We start from the raw sequence: 23587 nt of genomic DNA on the forward strand, positions 1-23587 counted from the left end.
ATCTATTTATTTATTTAATACAATGGTAAATGTTGGCGTTTAGACAAAAGCTGCAGTTCGCTGTGATGGTTAATTTGTTTTCATTGGATCTTCTACTTTTCTTTTTGCAAGGTAAATTGAAAATTTATTATAAACGCTATGAATTTGTATAAATATTTATGAAGCATGTATTTAAATTAATAATAATAAACGTTGCCTACTATTTATTTTAAATAAATACTAAAAAAAAATATTTTATGGTATTGATCAAAAAAAAAAAAAATATATGCGACTTAAATATAGTATATATTTTAAACATAATTTATTTAGACATATATAATACAATTGAAACTAATAATAAATCCGTTCTATTTATATCTAACGAGATTTACCAAGAACATGTATGTATATGTCTTCAATTTATTTGCTTCCTCGCTGTATTTTCCTTTGCTGACATTACTAATAAACTCTAAAGTAAATCGAGTAAAAAAAGTCCTATACTGCCTTTCCGAAAAGTGATTTTTTTTCAATTTATTTTTAAACTGTTTTCGTACCCGTTGAAAGATTAACGATAAGTGTGGAAAAAACACTAAGTAATTTAATTAGAATGTTAACATGATTATATTAATTAAGAATGTGTTGATCCTTTTTTGAATGAGCTTGTTCAGACAGTATTATAAGCATTAAAATTTATGATAAAAGATTTTTAATCATTTTATATATTACTTCTATACAATGCTCTTTACGTACGCTAAGCCGCAAAGTACCCTGATCTGGTGAGACACCTATCATTTTTATATAATATATAATTGGTAATCCTGAAATCAATGTGTATAGGGCTTCATTATTGTGCCTTTAAAAGCTGTTTAGAGCAGAAAAATCAAAATTGATTATTATTAGTTATTTTTTGAGGTCAAGTTGTAAGTCTGCCGGTTGATACCGGCTTTTTTTTCCGACCCCCAACTGAATTATATTAATATATGCAAAAACATGGTTCAATTAAAATGGCTTAAGAGATTTAAACAATTGTATATAAGTGTGTATATGATACAAAAACATTACGATAAATTTAATATTTATATTAAATTTAACACTACAATATATATCTCACGACTTACATCTGGGATTACACACGCTTTGCCATATACAGATATATTATTATAAGGGTAGATTCTAAATTTCTGAGCTGCTCAAAATTCCAAATGTTTTTATTCATCGCCACCGCTGGTGCGAGGACAGGCCGATGCTCAACTCTCGGGACGATGTCTAACTCTCGGAAAATAGGACGGTAGGATGAGTTAGTAAAATTTGCGGTCCATGGTTCAGCTCGCAAAGGTTCGGATCACGTCGCCGACATGACGCGTGCGAATGCGGTGTGGGATGAATGTTTTATGAGGGGAGAAAAAACTTTTTTCTTATGGTTCGCAGTTTCAGTTTACGCGCTATAAACTGAGATTATTGGCGGAGCTTTTGGGAAATTCGATTTTAGGAGAAAGCTTTGGGTTCAATTTGTACTATGATTTCTTAACTTTGTGATGTATTTAAATATAGCCCATCAACTTGAAAGCAAGGGATATGGATTAATCAATATTTCGGCAAAATATTTTTGACATCATCAGGAGATTTTTATTTTTTTACATCGCACCGATAGTTTCTTAATTCACACTTTAACTTGGTTTTTATGTGAAAATGCGCATTAAAAGACTACATAAAAAGTGTATAAAAAAATGAGAATCTCTTGATGATGGCAAAAATATTTTGTCGAAATATAAACACTGAAACTACAAGGAAAAACGCGATCTAAATTACGTAATTATAATATATATTTGTATATATGAGTTGCGAATAATTCGTGATCATGGCCGGAAAATCACGGCCGAAATATAGAATATGCGAGATTTCAAAAAAATTTTTTTTTATATATATATATATATATATATATATATATATATATATATATATATATATATATATATATATATATATATATATATATATATATATATATATATATATATATATATATATATATATAATATATTATATATATTTACGCGATTTTATATTTAAAAAAATAATATGAAAACCTCCTGATGATGCTGAGATAATCTTCAGCAAAATATTGAGAGACTCATCCAAAAAAAGATAAACGCGAGAAAACACATAAATACAATTTTTTTAATATATATATATATATATATATATATATATATATATATATATATATATATATATATATATATATTTTATCACACAAAGAGCTCTATAGACTTAAATCTATTATTTCAACAAATTTCGGTCTTGATACGTAAGATAGACAACTTCAATCTACCGTCTTAATATCCTTTGATTTAGACTCCATGTATGTTACACTTAAGGACCGCGTACACGATCCAATTCTGAGGGTTATTTATTTAAACCGCTCGAGCGTACTCTGAATGTGATTTGGTAAATTTTCCGCTTGAAAAACAAATTTCAGGAAAATCTAAGAGATTTTACTACATATTCCGTGCATTTTCCTTCAGAGACAGAGATTCGTTTAGCTGCAGTTGAGTGTAGCATTTGTGCCGACATCGGTGGTTTTCTAAGCGAATTTACCATTATTATACTTGAGACAAAAGGAGGGCCCGAAAAGAGTGCCTCATTGTATTTTCCTTCAGTAAAACTACCCTTATGTATAGATGATGATGTGTCTTTTTGAGGACACTTGTCGCGCTTTCATTGTTGCCAGTTTTTGCGGATGACAGTGACAAAAAAGCCAATTAGAGGCATTGTTAACAATATGCCCTGGAATTAGTTGTATCTAAGTATGTTTTGTCATCATACTGCTATTAAAAAGATACGGGATCTTAGTATTGCCTATTTTGTTACATATATATATTAACTCATTATTAAAACAGCACACAAAATATTGAATTATATCTTTAAATATTTAAAAAAATATTTAAACATACAAATAGCTATTAAAGAAAACATTATTGGGTCTGACAAGCTAGCTAAAAGGCTGGATGACTCTTGTAAATGAAATGTTTTCAAGCGCTGACGTCAAGAACAAAGGTCGTAATCGCAGGTTGAGAACAAAGGTGCGGCATCCATCTTCATTTCCGATCCTTAATTTTGTTGCGACTCATGCACAGATGTTTATTTTTTGTTTTTAACATAGTTGAAGTGAATTTTTTTGTGAGACTTGCGTTTATGCTGTATAAAACACATTATTTTATGAATCAAAAAAATAAATTATACAAATTTATTATAAAGGATGCGCTTACGAATAATATAAAATAAGAGCACGTGTCATTCTCATCACGTTTTGATTGTCTGTAAGTCGCTTAGACTGAGAGAGTACGCGATCTGCGTCGCGTCATTTGGCACTTAATCTGGCGGCTATTGTGGCTGTCCCTGCTACAGTCACAGAAATAATTATAAATTTTATTTTATTTTGCTTCTTTACTAATGCTTAATCCTTGTTCAATAAAAGTATAATATTTTTAGTATAATAACATTAAAAAATCTTAAATTTTGCTATCCTTAAAAAGTTTCTCTCATAGTTTGAGCACCACTATGAGTGCTTTATTGAATAAACGCTACACTGATAATGTAATGAATTTAAAATATATAATGTATGTATTATGCAGTAATTATATTTTTATTATTCTGTTGATTCTTTTACATTTTGCGTGAATTATAAACTTTTGAGAAGTAAAATTGTCTGCGTTCTCTTATTAGATATTAAATTATTTTACAACATATAAATTAAGTTTTAGATGCACGCATTTTATTTATTATTCAAATGCATCTCAAATTCGTGGTATAGTGACATCATACATTTTCGTCGTCACGTAGGTCAAACGTGTAAAATATGTATGAGCACAGTGTAATAAATTTAATAAAACAAACCATTTAGTCAGTCGGGTGAAGCTGAGCTCTGATTTTGAAAGTATATTTTATGAAATAATACATTTTTTATATTCAATTGTTTGTTTTGTTATTTTTGTTGCATAACAACGCCACAAAAACAAAAATATATTGCTCGTCGCACAAATATCAATTGAATTGGATCGAACATTGCAAGATTTACGTGGAAGCAAACAGCCATTCGGTGGTGCGCTAATATTATTAGCAGGTAATTTTCGTCAGTCATTACCTGTTATACCACGTTCAATACCAGCTAATGAACTGAATGCGTGTTTACAGCATCAAATTTGTGGAGACACGTTAATACATTTAAATTGACGACAATCATTCATACTCAATTGAAAATCGATGCTTCTGCAAGACGTTTTGCAAAATAATTATTGGATATTGGAAATGGCAAAATTGACGAATCAACAGACTGCATTAAATTACCAACTGATTTTTATAGTGTCATATACTCAAAATTAGAATTGATTAAATGCGTATTTCAAGATATATAAGTAAACGTGTTATATTAGCTGCAAAAAACGCAGATGTAAATTTTATTAACATCGTCATTTAACATGTGTTACCAGGCGAATCATTTACTTATAAATCAGTAGATACTGTTATGAATCAAAATGAAGCAGTAAATTGTCCAACTGAATTATTGAATTCACTAGATTTAGTTGTATTGTCACCACACGTCATAAATGTGAAGATTAGTGTTCCTATCATTCTTCTTAGAAACGTTGATCCACCCCGTCTTTGCAATGGTACCAGATTGGCAGATCTTAAATAAGATCTAGGTAAATAAATCAATCATTTCAGTTTATTTAATTTAAATAAAATTAATATTGGATTGATATTGTACATTTTATTGTTTTTTTGAAATATATAGATAGCGTTAAAGCTTAAGATAGAAAACACTAGCGAAAAAAATAGCGATAAAACAGAAAAAATGAATTATTTCGCACAATTTAATTCATGTCATAAATTAGTGAATAGAAATCGAACTTCAATTTTCTATATTAAATTCATATACATTTATACTCAAATTTAGCAATAGCGAAGCATTGTGAGTATGTTAGTTAATAATAAATTTTAGTTATTTTTAACTATAAGATTATATTATTTTTAAACCTGTCTAAAAGACAATAATTTAATAACAAAATATTTTTTTGTTATCATTATTTTTTATCTCCTAATATTGTCAATTTATAGTTTATACTACAACTTCAAATATTATATATTTTTTAGTTTGTTGGTTTTGCTACCTGCTCGCTCGGATATGGTATTTTGGGGTCTTTAAATTGTATCCTACGATTGTTTTTAAGAGCACAATTTTTTTTAATATTTGTGCTGTCACATTTATTGAAAAAATAGTTGTACACATTAGTCTTGGTTAATATCCTACAAGCGCGCGGTGAGAATCGGCACAATATTTTTCCGACCGCCTTATAATTGTTTAAACAAAATTTTTAAGTTTGATTTTGCTGACCTTGCAAGCAGTTATACATACAGTAGCGTGCAAAAACTCATTAATTTTTGAAATCATTAATAATCTAGGATTTATATGTAATCCTTCATTGGATTTTTAAAAAATTATAAATAATTTATTTGCAGTGAAACTATTTATAAAAATACAACGCTATTTGGTTCACAATTTAATTTGTGTAAAATAAATAATATCATTGCATCAAGGAAAAAATGACTAATCATTAGTTTCAAGACATTTTCTAAAATGTTAAAATATGTGCAATGAATCAGGTTTGAGTTACAAATAGCTACACTAAGATTAAGAAGTGCTTAGTAATTGGCGTAAAAATGCTTATTAGTGAAATATATAATAACCTGTCAAAAAACCTGTTATTAACCGGAATGCTTGAAAAGGTCCAATCGATACAAGAGCTAGACTGTTTTAGATTTAAATTGAATGGCGCTCTATCATTATATTTAATTTTTACGGATCAGATGGTTACTAAAAAAAATCTTAAAATAGCTAAACTTATTTAAGCAATTGTGTAAACATAGAGAGATGAATGATCTGAGGGTGCTTCTTATATTCCGGAATGGAATGTATCTATTTTATTGATGGAATAGTGAAAACGGTGGATTATAAAACTGTCATAATATGTTTTTATCTCTTTGCTGAAAATCACACTTAAATTAGATAAAAATAGTTGTATTTTTTGTATTTAATTAATCAAAACAGTAAATTTATTAATAAAAGAGAAAATAATTAAAATTGTTGTTTTGATAAAATATTTCAGAATACTGTTTCTGGAATAGTCCTTAATTAAGGAGTTAAATTATCTTTGGACTATTAAAGGATAAAATCGATTAGACAACTCAACAAGCAAACAAAATTTATTATCGAAATAGCGTAGTTAATAAGCTCTTAGACTGATAAAAAAATGCTACGGGTTCGACTGACATCAGCAACTTTAATTTTTATTTGTAAAAAAATACGCGATTATTAAAAACCGGTTCCCACTGTAAAGTGGCATATATTGAATATAAAATATATAGCATTGATTTCTTGTAGATAATACTTACTTGCAAATATTATTAAGTCTGATGGACTTACCCAGTATGTACAGATTTACCATTGGTTAGGGTTACAATGGAAATTAAAAAAAAATATTTTTAACAAATTTAAATCATGAACTTGTTGAAATATTTTTCGATAAAAATATAAAAAACGTTGTGATATTTTTATTTACTAATAAAATAACCGCTTATAATAAAGACTTTATCCTAATAATAATATGTGTACACATGTGTCTACTCTATTTTTAATTAATAAGCCTTATTTTATTTTTCAGAAGGAGCTTAGAAAGCACTCGGAGAGGCTGTAAGTTATCTTAATTATATAATTATTAACGCGGAATAAATAACAAAATCCATTAGTGTAAAGAAACAGTTCACTTAATTCGCCTCCTTATCTGAATAAAACAGTAATTAATTCCACGCAGTAACCACTTAAACACCACACAATCGATAACCGAGATTCTACGACTAAATTGAATTTTGACACGTAATTGCGTAAAGCCAAACCACTAAGTTATATTTCAACGTCATATGCAAACTTTGTATATACGTATGTATACTTCAAAATCCATAAAGGACTAATATTTGCAATGCGAGAGTAAAATATCAATGAGGAGATAGTATCGAATTTTGATATATGTATTATACTTACATATATCAAGCAGTAACATTTGTATCATATACATATGTGTTATATTTTATATATACGAGGTTCATGATTTTTTGAATATGTATTACATATTACAATGCTTTTCCAAGAAGGGTTTCTTAGTTTTTTTTTTATCTTCTCATACTTTCGATATAAAAAAAAATAAGGTCAAGGCGTGCCAATGCGAAATTTATACGAAAAATATTATTTTTACATTATTCATATAATAACGAGAGTTTATTCTCGTTTGGCAGGTTAATGCAGCGTGTAATGCATTCATGATTGTCACAAAGAAAGGTTTGCCATATCAAGATATTTGCAGGATTAAAATTTCCATATTTACAAAAAACGACTGAGCCTATATTTTAATTTAAATTAAAAGAATCGTATTTATTATCATATATATTTTTAGTAAAAATATATGTTACACTTAACAGAAATATATACATTGCCATTTTTATAATACAAAATGCATAGAAATAACTATGCATTTAATCAGCCGGTCCTTTTAAGATCGTAGGTAATTGCGTTTCGGAAATCTGATTATATAATTCTCTTTAACGGTATAATATTCGCATTTTGAGTTTAGTACAATAATGTTTAATATCACATATTTACGATTATATATGACATAACCTTGAATTATATATGTCAAACTTCTTCCAAAGCATACTAATGTTTTACCCGACAGTTATAATAATAACACGAACGTGGCATAATTACAAAGATTAATTGAAACCAACAAATATGTCTCGTGTGAACATCACTGCAGTGTAATATCATATATTTTGATATTCCCCGCATGTTTAAAATGTTTTACGCGATTTACTTTTAATGACTCATAAATAATAATAATAGAAATTTTGCGAACAAATTGTTGTTACCATATAATAATATTTCCATATGACGTAACAAATTCAGCTGTAATTTCGCATAGGTGCTATAATATTTTTATCGCAGGCGTTAAGACATAGGCATAGGAGGAGGGTGAATGAATGCCTTTGAAGAATTTACCTTGGGAAATGATGAGCGCCTTGGGATTACGCCTTAAGAGAATTTGCTATCTAAGTCCTTCGCATTTTTGGTTGTAACGTTCTCTAGATGCTTCGCCTTTAGAATAGAATGATTATTGTTTCTTCTCGTGGTGTGGCAAATTTATGATGTCTTAGAATGATGCTCCTAGAAGTTTTTCCAGTTTCTTACAAAGTTAAAGAGCTGCTTAAAATTATCAATTTCAAACCAGCATCTCATGTTATTTAACCTTAAAAAGTACTTTCATAATTATTTGTTTTATATTAGTGTCAAGGTTTCAATAATGACATTTATTAATCGTCAAAACGATGATCATATTAAAAATTAGCAGAGCACCCACAACTGCACAATAGCCACTCAAACTTTCAAAACCAGCAATAATCGTAAATTAGCTTAGTATAAAAACACAACCTTAAAAAATGTCGAGATATATGCATAGAAACGATATTTTTACAATATATCAAATTGTATTATTTGTGTGAAAAACAAGCTTTTGCCTTAGGATGATTTGTAAGTGTGGTTAGGCCTTAATGCGACTGGCTAATAATTAATCTCATCTCACATTCGTCTAGTATAAAATATCGGTCACATCACTAATTGACATTTTAAACATGAAGTTCGTTTTTGAGAAGCTTAAATTGCGTAGATCCCTAGGACCAAAAATAATTTCTGACTAAACATAGAAGGGTTAATCTTCTTGCCTCTCTGTAATAATTTTCATTTGTATAAAAGTCACCCGAAATTACAAAAAAGTGGTTAATTGTGTTTCGAAAACATTAGACCGGTCGTCAATGTTTGTTATACTTATTCACAGATATATTTACAATCACTGTCAGTAAGCGCTAGTAGACCAACAACGCGGGTTTGGTCTGCATCGTTCCACAATTGTTCTTTTATTATTTTCAAGAGCAGTGACAAAATCCCTCGATTCAAAAATCCATTTTGATGTAGTCTATACTAAATATGAAAAAAAAAACATTTGCCAAAGTTTGTCATAAACTATTTTTTTTAAAGTTAAACAACTAACAAAAAATAAAAATAAAAATATTAATTAAGTGATAATTTAAGTTAATTTCACTAAATATCTAGAAGCATTGATATGTTGCCTTTATCCTCTAAAGTAATATGTGCTTTGGCATTTTATGCTTTTATTTAAAAATAAGGTTGCTTGTATCGTAGTCACCGATTAGTGGGTTAGTCTAGTTTCGCAAGATATTTTTATAATATTTTCTGGTACGAAATAGTTGGTATTTGAAGGCTAATATGCAATAATTTATCATTAATATTAAAATATGTATTATTTATTATTTTTATAGTTTTATTTGAAATGCCTTGTAATTAAGAAAAAAATTTTATAACCGATGTTTAGTCGAAATATATATTAATGAGTCATCTCTTATCCCGCCAGCCCGCTACGCTAATAAAATTCCGTGTATATCTTGTCTGTGTCATATATATATATGACACTAACAAATCCAGGGATCAGTAAACATAATCACGAAAATTTCGAGACAGATTTTTGTCAAGATTGATCGATTCTGTACAAATTTTAAATGTTTAACGCTTGTATTTAAATATCAGGCTGTTTGCTTCGTAGTCAATGATTAGTGGGTTTGTCTGGTTTCGCGAAATATTTCTATGTTTTTTTCTGGTATGAAATTGTTATTATTTGAAGGCAAATATGCAATAATTTAACATTATTATAAAAATGTGTATGATTTAATTTTTTTATAGTTTTATTTTAAATGCCATATAATTTAGAAAAACATATTATTACCTATGTAAAGTCAAAATATATGTTAATGAGTCATCTCTTATCCCGCCTGCTCCGTATATTTCTGGTCTGTGTCACATTTATTTATGATACTAACGAATCCAGGGATCAATAAATATAATCACGAAAATTTCAAGATTGATTTTTGTCAAGGTTGATCGATATAGCCTCTTTGTATATTTTTAATTTTTAATGCTCGTGTAGAAATTATAAATAAGCACTTGTAAAAGCATCGATTCTAGGAAAATTCACTGACTGGTACATTTGTCGAATGGAAAATTCACCGATTTTACAATTGATCGCTATGATTTATAAATAGAACAAATATTTTTGACAAAAATATATTTATATTTTATGTTAATTATCCATTCATTATTAGGATTATGTTTTAAACTTGAATTTATAGATATTTTTAAATAGAGTAATATTCAAGTACAATATTATTATTGGCTATTAATATTAAAGATTATAAAAAAAGAATATTACTTTCTAGCATCTTGAGAAAGTTTATGGTTAAATGGAAACCGTGATTTTTTACTTTAATAACAATTTAGTTATAAATATTGAATATCTATTTGAGATATTTTATATGTTTATAATTACGTTATTTTATATATTCATTTAAAATAAATTTTATTTTACAGTATACAGACATATATATTTAGTTTGATTTAATTTAATCTTTATTTATATTAAAATATATTTTTATTAATTATTTTAATTTTGATATCTTCAAGCGTTGGCTCAGTTGTTTATTTATTTGTAAGTTTATTTAAAACCATATTATTTATCGTTATTATAATTATAAATTATTTTAATCATACATATTAAAATTTAACAATATATTCAATACTAATAACTAAATTGTTATTACAGTAAAAAATCATGTTTCCATGTAGCCATGAACTTTCAAAAGATACTAGAAAGTAACATTATTTTTTTATAATCTTTGCAATTTTAAATCTCAATAATATTGTATATAAATATTTTTTACTTTAATGCGCATTCAGGATTATATTTTACAAGTATAAAATGTTATATCATAATCCATACAATGAATGGATAATTTACATAAAATATAAATATATTTTCGTTATTAATATTTCATGAAGGAATTACCCATATTGAACTATAAAATTTGCCTAAACGATAAAAAACTAAAACGAGAGAAGTTTACAAAATTATGGATTAAAAAACGATAATTTAAGAAGGGTACAATTTGGTACAATCTCTCTTAAACTTTAAAGTAAAATAATCGATTTAAACTAGCACTAATTTTATTTGATTTATTATTATCCATATATTGATTTCGCTTTTTACGAAAAGATATATATATGATAATAAAAGCTCATCACAATTGTAAAAAAAGTATTATTTATGGGACTAAATATCAATAGAATATTATTTTCTGTAGCAGCAGTTAAAAAGCATTCGCTTTTAAAGCCGCCTGTATATACATATATTTAGAGGCAATTCCCTGTCTTTTCACTACATTGAAACTCTTTTCCACGAGAGGGCAATAACAAAAAGAATTTTATCTTGACAGCAGCAGAATTACGAATGAAAAATAGCCTAGCTTTTACAACATAACCCGTTTATTGAATCCAAAGTAAATATACACAACGATACGCGCATACACATGTAACTTAATACCTAATACAAGCAAAAGTCTGGCAAATCGAATTTTTGACAGGCAACCGTTTTACACACGTATCGCATATCACACGAAAAATGGCTAAACATATCCATTCGATGGGATTAAATTAAAACGTAACAATATTTCATGGAAATAAGTCTCTCAAAGCCGCACCGAAAGCTCAACAAATTTTTCTGTACAAAAAAAAACATAGGGGGTAATAAATCAAATGTAAAATAACTTTACAGCTAATTTACAGACAGCATATGTGTTTCATTTGGTTTGTTTGTTTTAGAGGTATAACGTTTACTTTAATACCCCATTAAAAAGTACACAGCAAATATTTACCCATAAAAGCGTAATTAACAACCTGTGGAATTTATATGAGTTTTGTAGCACTAGAAAGGCCGGATAGTATCCCTAAGGTAATATTAAATAATATGTGACTAGACACTGTTAGCAAAGTAAAATACCTGATAAAATCACATATGTAGAGATAACGCGTTTCTTATAAAATAATTACTTTTTAATAATCGCTAAGTAGTAACTATTATTTTTTATATGCTTGCAGATATATTTTTTATATTATTATTTGTATATTTGAGCTGCCTTTAATACTTCTTTTTTCACATCCAATCTCTCTCGAAATTTCAAGCATGAAAAATAGCATCATGTGATTAAATCCATTCTAAATTTAGAGGCTTCATTTGTATCAAACAAAAGTACATACAAAAAGCATTTATTAACTAAGCGACGATACTTTGCTTTGGTTTAGTCACGTAGCATCAGTACGTCTGAGAAGATTTAATCACTTCGAAACTTTTTCTAATATTTCAATATTCAAGTTAATGAGGAGAGAAGCCACAAGCTATTTAATTACGATCTTTGGAAAGACCGCATAGTCAAGACTCTAACAAAGTTACCTTCAAAGTTTCCTACTGGAACACCTGAGGCAACCGAGGCCGAGGACTTAGTAGTGATTTCACGTGAAAAACTACGTTGACTAGCAAAATACGTACCTAACAGCCGGGACGTTAATATAATATACGTTGAATTGTCAGGTATTACTATTATAATCCAGACAGACGATTCACGTTTTTTTAATCGATGTTTACGTGAACTTTATAGTGAAAAGCTTTCAATGTTGTAAGAACGTAGTTGATATAGTTTATTATTTCTTTTACCTTCTTACATATTATTATACCACATGGTATATAAGAAAGAAAAATATCAAGATCAGCTCCTCATAACTGGAAATACATATTATTATTTGCCACACAGACTAGATGTATTTTATCGTCTCTGAGCAATATTTTATTACATTAAAACGAGTCTTGTTTATGACTAGCAATTCATTTTAATCGTCTAAAACTTTTCTGTTGTACACTAAACACTCGCTAATAATAAATGAGTTTCATAAATGATAACTGGACCGTCTTTTCAAGTTGTTCACATTGAGGAGATTCTTGCCTCGATGTTGACGTGCTATTGAAGTTTAGTTTATTTTTAGCAGCAAAACGTTTTTAGCACTGGCAACATTTTCGACACCTATCGCGAACATGTATCTGAGCATTCACAATGTTTCGTAATGCTTGCACTAAACTCTCTGGAAGTTGTCCGAACCGAAGTTAAACTGAAGTCGAAGCGGCCACACTGTCGCGAATTTCATATGCCGTCCGGACTGCGGCCGTGAATGACGTCCGGACGGCGGTTTCTGTCACGTACAGCCGACATATTTTCGCGCGATAATCGCAATTTTTAAATTTTCATATTAAATAAAATTAGGCTACTGATAATTATAAAAGTTTGTGTGGGCACTCTCCAATACAATATCAGTGAAAACTTTTCGGTCGTAAATATTCAATTTACGCAAAAATTTTGTCGGCTTTTGCAAAATGCCATAAGGCATAAAAATGATACTTCAGAATACGAACACAACATCTGTGACTATCCTAGAATTTGTCGCCATCGATTCTAAATAAGAATTCGTTATGATGTGACATTTATATAAACCGATGTAGGAAAATACATAAGGATATTCGAAACGATTTTTTTTAACAAAATCAAGTACCACTAATTATTTTTTAATTATTTAATTTTATATGAAAAAAAATATAATAACAATATCCGTTAGAAGAATATACTATCAAAAATATAATTAATTCCTTTTGGTGCCCTAAAATATTCAAAGATGTCAGTAAGAGTCTGTTGAAGTCCCCGATAAGCATGTGGTTACTCGTTCTATCTCAGTTTGCGAAACACCATATCATTATCTCTCTCACTGTCGTGACTTAACATGCGAGAGAGCGAAAGGGGAAGTATCTCACCGCTCGCGATCGAAAAAGCAGCTCTGACTTCGGTTTCTTTGACTTCGGTCCGTTTGCCGACAATGTTCGGATGCGCTTTCAAAAGCTTTTGACGTGAATTTTTGACTTCTGAGAAGTGATAATTGTTTTTTGCGCTCTCCTGTTGACAAAAATTTGGTTTAAATATACTTTGACCAATACTCTTACATCAGAAGTACGCAGTAATATATTTTTATTAACGTAATTCTTATCAAAGCGGGTTCTTAGATCACCAAATCAAAGGTAAATCCACCGGCCGGTCAGAATAATAGAATATCGCAAAAAATTGTTGGTCATTCAAATATTTTCGATCTTCCGAGAAAGTTTGTATATTTTAAAATAAGATCTAAGTATCTTCTTTTATTACTTCAGCAAAAAGAAGGCGAGTTCGAGTGTTAAAAATTTATAAATAATTTTTTATCATTCCCAAAACCCTATTAAAACCTTCTAAGAAGTATACACATTAGGCTCAACCCGTCGATGTTATGTAGCGTTATATAAAAGGCAGTGGTTGTAAACATTTTATTATTATTCGTACAAATTAAATTTTATCTATAAAAAAAAACCTGAAAAATTATTAAGAAATAAGCATTTTCGATTTGCATTTTTCTAAAAGTAACTTTATGAGTAAATCGGGTTGAATTTTTAATAACTAATTCTTTGTAAAGTATCACAATAAAATAGGAAACTCAATAACAACTTGTTCTAAAATACGTCAAATGTCGCATTTTTCCTAAATGATAAGGATGACGTAAATATATTCACGATTTAGGGGTCACATTGTAGTTTTGTAAACACGTGTCAGTTATGTTGATCAAGTATACTGATTTGTTATGAAAATACTTAACGAGATAAGTCTATTTATATCATATAATAACTTCCATGAATGTGTTTCAGTATTATCATTCTGTTATTGGATATACGTTTAGAAAGAAATTATAAATATACGTTATTTATATTTATAATATGCGAAATTTATTATTCAATACCATTTTTTATTAAATGTATTAAATCAAGTACTGTTGAATACAATACCTATATTATATGCAGATTCTTAAATTTATGTCGTAACACCATTTCTTACAATATTCGGTAAATAATTGCCACTTTGAGTAAATAGTTGATAACTTAGAAAGATAATATTCAGATCAATTATCGTCCTAGTATCAAAAAAGTATTAAAATTAATATTTTATCACACTTCAAATAATATATAAAAAATAAAATTAGCTTTTCGCGGAACTCATTCAATGACTAAATAACCACATTTCTGCTAAATTTAACATAAAAATAGTGTTAGTGCTAGATATTGAAATAGTATTCGACACTATTTGGCACGAAGACCCTAAATATCATTTACACATAATTCGCTTTTGTTTTGCTAACTAATACATAAAGATGTTTCAGCAAAGTGCAAATATATATTTATCTATTATATCTCTTTTATTGAATCTGATGCTAGTTTTTTTCTGTAATGAATTTCAAATACACCAAAAAAACATAAATTAACAACTAATTGATAATAACATGCTTTAGTGATTTATTTTAAATTTATTTAAAATATTATTAATGATTTAGATCATAAGATATAAACTATGCCATTTCTATTTTTTTTATTAAATATTATATCAGTGCTTTCCAAGAAAAACCCCTCAAGTGAACAGTAGAACGTACACGAATTGGATTTAAAAAGATACGATAAATTGAATAAAAAATAAAATACTACTTTCATAAATTATGGAAAGGATTGGGAGATCCGTCTGCTTTCAATGAGTTTCGGCGAACAGTTCAATGATCTTTTGCCATAGGGATTACTTCAAGATTTGTCAGAACGACATAATTCAAATTCCAAGTGCGCTACTCAGTTCAAGCTGGCATTTAAAGTATTGCTGATAAATTATTAAAATATTTTAGATCTATTTTTAATAAATCTCATTATTGATACTCCGTATCTTGGAATATTTTGGAACAGACAGTTCCTGATTTTATTTTTAAAATAGTGAAATTAACCTGTTTGTTCATCTAACGCGCATGTTTTATCTACCTCTCAATATTGAAAAATTCTCTACAGATATATTAACAATCAATGTTTGCAAACCTTGGTGGACCAACAGCACGGTTTTCGTCTCACGCGTCATCTTTCATAACCTAATTATTTTTTACTATGCTGACTTTTGTATTTGGCCGTAACTCATTGTTCCTTCTAGCGAAAGCTAAGGGGATTTTAAAGCTACAGACAAATACATGGGGGCGTAAAAGTAGAACTATAGTTTTAAGACGACTTCTTCGCGTCAAAATCAATGAGAGGCAGCGTCTAATGGTCGGATATAAGACTGGCGGATCTCAAAGCCAGGATTATTTGCTGGCAGCTTTAAAGTCTTACTCTGAAGTTAGTGAGCTATTCATGTAAGCAAATTTGCAGAGAGAAAATCAGCTGATTTTTGAGGTCGGTCGACGATAATATTACTATCTCGTCGATCGCCCGAGTAAAATTCTAAATCAAAAATAAAAGTGTACATCACAGCTAGTGAGTTGCATAAAAAAGTACTCTTAATTGTACACAAATTGGACGAATATTATTTAGCCATTTATAATACTTAAACATATTTTTTTTATATATATCAATTATAGAAACACATAACAAGTATATGTTATTATATTACATTTTAATACGCGTTTATTCTAAATAAAATCAAGAGCTTTAACTAACATTCTGTAATTTTAACTGTAAATTTATTTATAAAATGTTTTGTGCATCTGTTTACTTTTTGCATGTTTGTCATGCTGACAAACACTATTTAAGAAAAAGAGCTTTTATTTACATTTTATAAAGCATATCTCTTTTATCAGTAAGTTGTAAAATCCTTCATAAAATATTTCGAGCAACCGTATGTTTGGCGTGCTGACATACTCTAGTTAGCAATTATTAAATACAATAAACAAATAGCAAAGGTATGCCTTCTATTTCAGAACAATGGTTAAATATTTCATTTTTTTACATTGCGCTTTTAATGACATCTAATTATTTTTAGAGTTATATAATAATTAATGTATACAAATGTAGTTATATACAGATATTGGACACTGATAATGCTACAGAATGGATACTTAAAGACCTTTAATTTACATTTAAAAAAAAAAAATCAGAGTATCTCGCAACTGTTAATTTTTTTGCATGTTTTGCATGCTGACAAACTCTATTTTAGTAACCGTTAATGCTTGATAATCTGCTATAATCGAAGAAAATTATAATTATTTAATAATTACATATTCATATGTTTATACATATGTGGAAAAAAATGGTAAATATTTATAGATGAGCATAAATAAAAAATCTTAATATGGCAATGCAAAAATGTTTCGTCTTTGTCTCCCGCTTTTAACCAAATCATATAGTGTTTATTTTATTTTATTTTATATAGTATTGTAACGCACTTGGTGTTACTCGTCTTTTATTAAATCTATAGATATATAAATGTATAATATTTTTAAATATGCTAAAAGTGTTACTCAGTTAAAAAAATACATGTCATAAATTATTATTTCCACAAAAATTTATTACTTAGAGGTCGATCGTATTTTTTCCACCAGTCAAATTAAACCAGTAAATGCATGATTGATAACCGCTTTAAAGATATTACTCTTACGTTTTCATATTCATATATACAGGCATACATATTTTTGTGAATACTTGCAAATTCCCTTTAAGCGTAAACGCATAAAATCGAATTCAGAAATAAAACGGCATTTATTTAGCCATATTCGTTTGCGAAAGCACAAAAAGACTGAGTTTAAGTAATAATATGGTCCATCGCGTGTCTTCTTTAAAGTCCCCCAGAGACCGGATCAAGACATAGTTACTTGTTCAGCGAAAGTTCAAAATGGCGGAATTGTTCCGGCTCGGTCGGCGTAAACTCGCCAAGTCCGTTCAGACTCTGCATTGTGTGCAACTTTAGGATTGTTTTCCTCTTGTTTTATATGTTTCACTCTCTACAAAAAATACACAATGGTTGCGAACAGTTCCAATTACTCGCCGGTTGCTATTTCTGGCACGTATCATTTTTTTTAACGATCTTAATATATTATTTTATCCGTGTTATCTTTTTATTATAACCAAATCTTGACGCTCGTCGGCGAAATTGAGAGTATACTTATTAGGTTATATAAATATACGGCGCCGAGAAATACCCAACCAGAAAAACAAGGGCAAATCGCTCCGAACCATTAAGATGCCTAGGAAAAAATATGACGGCAAAAAATGCGAAAATGTGCTATGAGAGGGAGAACTTCTCAGATTTTTGAGATGAAGCGATTACACTCGAAAATGTTACGCAATTTCACCCGATAATATTTATTATTGCAAAGAAGTAAGTTAAAAGTAATGTTATCGATAGAAAATCAAGGGAAAATATATAAAAGTTTAATTATTGGTTCACTGCAAAAATTTTCTACATTATTATTCAGATATAAAATATAATTGAATTTTATATATATATAATATTTTTAATAATATTAATATAATATGCTCTTGTGTGAATTACAATCGGTAACTCGAGTAACATTATAATCGAGTTTTATTTACAGATCCTAATTAAAATTAAAAAAAATATCAATATGAGTTATATTGCTTTTTTACTTACTTTTTTAAAGTACTTATGTACAATATAAGTGATTCATCATTGTATGTGCAATATTTATTTATGTATAAAGACGCACTTTATATGATATGTGTCCTAAGAAATTTAACGACATTTGTGTGTTTTAAATATATAGTTAGGAGAAAATCTACAATAATTTTTTTTTGATATTTGTATTAATTAATATTTGATTTAAAATATTTATAAATAATATGAATTTCCAACTAACTTATATATATACAGTTGTTGATAATTTTAAAGTCGTACAAGTCTTACCACAAATACCACAATTGAGATTAATATACCATTGAGCTACAGAATGGATATATAAAGAGCTTTTATTACGTTGTATACAAAATATATATTTTTTATTTTAAATTGTAAAAAGTTTTGCATAACTTAATTTATTGTATGCTTGGTGTGCCGACAAACACTTTTTCGCTATTAGTTGATTACACTATATATAACCATATATATTCCTTTTTTTATTTTTTGTGCTGACAAATACTATTTAGCTATTATTAAATACATACAATAAATAGCAAATGTTTTCTTTATGAAATACCTAAAAAGTGTATTTTATTTATTATATAGTATTTAATTTAATAGATTCTTTATTTGTTAATAAATTTATAATACATTTTTTATTCAAAACAAGTACTTAATCTAAGTTATAACCTTAATCTATAATATTATATTTTCAGTCTCCTAAAATTATTATCTTAGTCTAGATTATTAGGGTAATTATTCATAGAGCTTTTACCTTCAATCTATAAATTTAACTGTATAATACTTTGTAAAAAAATTTGTGCATCTGTTTACTTCTTACATGTTTGTCATGCTGACAAACACTATTCAAGAAACCATTCATATATTATACTGAATTAAAAATAAAAGATTTCGAGCAGCTGTATATTTTTGACATGGCAAACATTATTTAGCAATCAAAACAATTGTTAAAAATTTCAATTTTTTTTTTATAGCGGTTTTTATTTTTTTTCTATTGCAAATTAGAGTAACATAACAATTGATGGATAAAAAGTGAATGTATACAGAAATTGGAAAGTGTATTTATTTTTATAAATACATATATTGTTAATGCTACAGAATGGTTAGTAAAAGACCTTTAATTTACATTTTTCAAAAAACAAATTGGCAAATTTGTTATTAAATATATATATTCTCTCAACTTAAATATATATTCTCTTAACTTTCTGCATTTTTGGCATGCTGACAAACTCTTTTTAAGTCACCGTTAATGATTTAAAATGAATTAGAACAAAAACTTTTATTTTCGTTCTATAAAGCATCTCTTATTAATAAATTGTAAAATTTTAAAGAATTCGCGCAACTGTTTACTTTTTGTATGCTTAGTGTGCTAACAAACACTATTGAGCAGTTAAATCATTCACGTTTGGCTTAAATTTCAAAATAATTGATAATTATACCATATTTTTTATAAAGTGATTTTTGAGATACCTAAAAAATAATTTTATTTATGTATAAAATTATATTATACTTTTAATTTTTTGCATGTTTGGCTTGCTGACAAACACTTTTTAAGTAAACGGTAACGCTACATAATAACTAAAAAAGCACTTTAATTTAAAAATCATGTTGCGGTAACGCAACATAGGTTACAAAATATTTTTAATTTAGATTTTATTTAAGCAAATTGTTTATAAAGCATATTTCTTTTATCAATAAGCTGTAAAATTATTTGTGTAAGGTTTCGAGCAACTGTTAAGTTTTGGATGTTTGACTTATCGACCAACACTAATTGAGGGACCGGTAACGCAACATATTAAATTAAAAAATACCTTTAATTTAGATTCTAAAAAAACACAATGTTTATAAAGCATATATTCGTAATGAAATATTTCGCGCAACTGTTTACTTTTTGTATTTATGCTGTGCTGACTTTCATATTCTTTTTAGAAAACCGTAAAATTTAATATAAATATAAAATGTTTACTTTTTGCACGTTTGTCGTGCTGATAAATACTATTTACTGATTAATTAATATAATTACCAATTAAACAAGTATATCTTAAAATGTGTATTTTAGCTAGGCAAAAAATATTTAAAATTTCATAACTAATGTTTTTAAATTTTTTAAACATACTCAAAATATTTTTTTGGTAAAGTGGGGTCCAACGGTTTTGAATGCAATTAGTTTGAATACCGACAATGCACTTTCGCAATCCGAGCAAAATTAATTTATATGGTTATGAATCTTCTGCAGCTATTTTTTATGCAACGATTAGGGGTGGTCCCATCAGTTACATTACACTATTTTACTGTAAGCTTTCTAATTTTGTCAGACAAGTCAAATCAAAACGGAACATTCAATTAAAGGACTCAATCGATCGCAGCTCGGCCAAGATCAAAGACATTTGGCAATCTTCCAACCGAAATTTTGCAATAAATATTATTTGTAGCGAATCGGACCGTTTCAGTTTATTTATGTTCAACATGCGTACAAACCGATGTAGCGAATAGTTTACAAGCTCTGATGATGTATCATTTCAACATTTTCTACTCATCAGATAATCTATTATTTTTATAAACAATTCACTACAGTACAAGATTTAACCTATTACTGTAACTTGCAAACGCGGTAACTTTATGAGGGTTGAATTAATTTAATATGCTGTATGTGTTGCGCGATGAATACGTAATGTATGATGTGGGTTAATCCGTTTTTGTTGGGTTAGGTTATGAACTGTGTTATTATAAATTGTGTTTATATACCAAGAAACCCGCTGCAATATTGCAAAATGAAACGGAGCGTTGAAAGATAGAGTTAAAAATAAAATTAAAACTTCTTCAATTAATCTTATCATTTAAACTTTGCATTTTACCGTCGCACGTTTAATTAAAAAAACTTAACAAGTTAACACATCGCCAGACGATGCTTAGTTAGCGTTAACTGGTTGCACTTTTGTCTAAGCTAAGCACTAAGGCAATCGTCGAGCCTGGGTTTAAGTAAAGCCCAATCTTTTTTAATCTCGTCTCAAGCGTTAAGCCCGAGAAACTTGCCACTTTGCATATTTGCGATAATATGTGCCGAAAGGGTATAATCGGAGAAAGAATTAATTAACCCTTTCCACGCTTCTGGACCCCTAAAGCGAAGACTATTTCATCGTCTTTGATATCAAGAGAAAAATCTTTTTAAATGCTCATTACAATTAAATATATAGATGCAATCTTTCCAATTTTGTACAATACGAAACATTGCACTTTTCGCCATTTCTATTTGTTTTCTGATTTTGAGTTCACAAGTTTAATTTTCACTTATTAAAGATTTAAGTGTAAGATGCACAAAGTCATCCACTATCTCCACTGCTTGTTGTTGTTTCATTTTTCGCGTGGAACATCACTTCTATCGATACTCACGACTTTGGTCATGGAACTGTTTTGAGGTCTATGAAGTTGTTCTTTTTTTCGGTAGTTTTTATATTAACCTGGTGACATCAGCGTATCTCAAATTCGATAATGAAATGCCGCTATTACATCTTCCAGTACCCTTCTCGTTATACATTCTTAATAGAATCGGTCAGGTAATAAAATGTACTCTCGTCCTGCTCCTTTTCCAATTTTGAACTTATTTGATTTCGAGAAGTTCACTCTTACCATTGTTATACTGTTGCGATAAAAGCTTTTAAGTATGTAGACATGGTGTGCTACGACTCCCATATTTAACAATACATTTCAGAGGCATTTGAGCTGTTGATTTTGAAAATGGGGCAAGTCCATATTATGTTATTGTTGGATAATTAATGGTTTAAACTGATGTTTTTATATTGTTTACAATAATAATAGATTTATATTATATTGTTATGGTCTTTTTTCATCAAAATTTCATATACAATAATTATATCCGCGTTATTTAAACAAAAAACATGTGTTTAATAGGGCCCAATGGACTTACGTCACTTTCAAAACTATTTTAACCCGAATAGTCCATATAGGATTCGGACCCATTTCTTTCAGGAATCGTCTGTTTAATGTGACTACTAAATTTCTAGTTAATCTGTTACATTCAAACCGTGACTAAATAGTGAATAATGAAGTCAAACTGTATCTAGTCCTATAGACACATCATCGTCACATAATAAATCTTCCACATTACCCATTATCGGATTTCAAATGGCCCCATTTGTTTGTTTCGTGTGCGAATTGAATACATTATACATTTCAATCACCACAAATGTTCAACAAGTTGTATTGAGCTCACAGTTAATTATTAAGGTTAACAAAATTCAATTTGAATAATAATGAGTAAATAATATCAATCTTACGCAAAGTATTAGCACACGCCAGATATTTTAGTACCTAACCGTATACATTTCAATATTTGCGAATAATTGAGATAAATTTTCGTTTGCTTCGTGCTCGGAACCGAAAGACGATAAGCGCCTGTCTTGTCGCAGAAGACATCTTTAATCTTTAAAATTCAAGCACGTTCACTGCTCCCAAATTAAACTTTAAGCATTCATTTCAATAAATTAACCTTGTAGCACCGAGGGATCGGGAATTAGGAACGTTTTGACAGAAGATACGTTTTGTTCTGACTGGGTTCGTTGGTTGGTCTTTTCCGATAATATTGATGTATTATATAAATACATAACGGTACCGATATCCAATTTTCAATGTATCTTTAGTGTGCGTATAAAATATTATACCTTTGAGAAATCAATAACAAAATATTTTTGTGGAGGAACAAATCAGAAGTCTCAAATTCCCTATGAGCAAAAAAGTTATGTTATAGGAAAATAAACAGACTAAAATATGATACTAGTAAACAAATCCAGTGCTATTCATAGTATTAAAGCATTATATAAAAAATCATAATACATGATTATTTTTATCTGCGTTTAGTTAGGTTTTTATTTCAGTGTTTCGCTAAAAACGTCTTTAAGCATTTTTAGGAAAACAATTTAGGTGCATTTTTTATATTTATATATTTTTTTATAATATTATATAATATATAAATGTCCTAATCCGCTTTCGAATGCGCTAGTCTATTTATCAAATGACTTGCGACGTTTTGGATGTAGTAGGTAATAGATATATTTGCTTAAAG

General features: G+C 28.5%; 1 protein-coding gene across 11 annotated transcripts in view; it reads left to right on the plus strand.

Annotated features, from left to right (window-relative positions):
• Nucleotides 1-23587, plus strand: part of LOC148229064 (FMRFamide receptor-like) — a 130993-nt gene that overhangs the window by 70263 nt on the left and 37143 nt on the right. For all 11 annotated transcript variants that reach the window (XM_088197133.1, XM_088197138.1, XM_088197131.1 and 8 more), the window contains exon 3: nucleotides 6702-6730. The gene's annotated coding sequence lies outside the window, so the exon portion shown is untranslated. The remainder of the gene's footprint in view (nucleotides 1-6701; nucleotides 6731-23587) is intronic.

Source organism: Plectrocnemia conspersa, unplaced genomic scaffold (assembly GCF_051122295.1).
Source record: "Plectrocnemia conspersa isolate PC_06_02 unplaced genomic scaffold, ASM5112229v1 ptg000011l, whole genome shotgun sequence".
Classification (NCBI taxonomy): Eukaryota; Metazoa; Arthropoda; class Insecta; order Trichoptera; family Polycentropodidae; genus Plectrocnemia; species Plectrocnemia conspersa.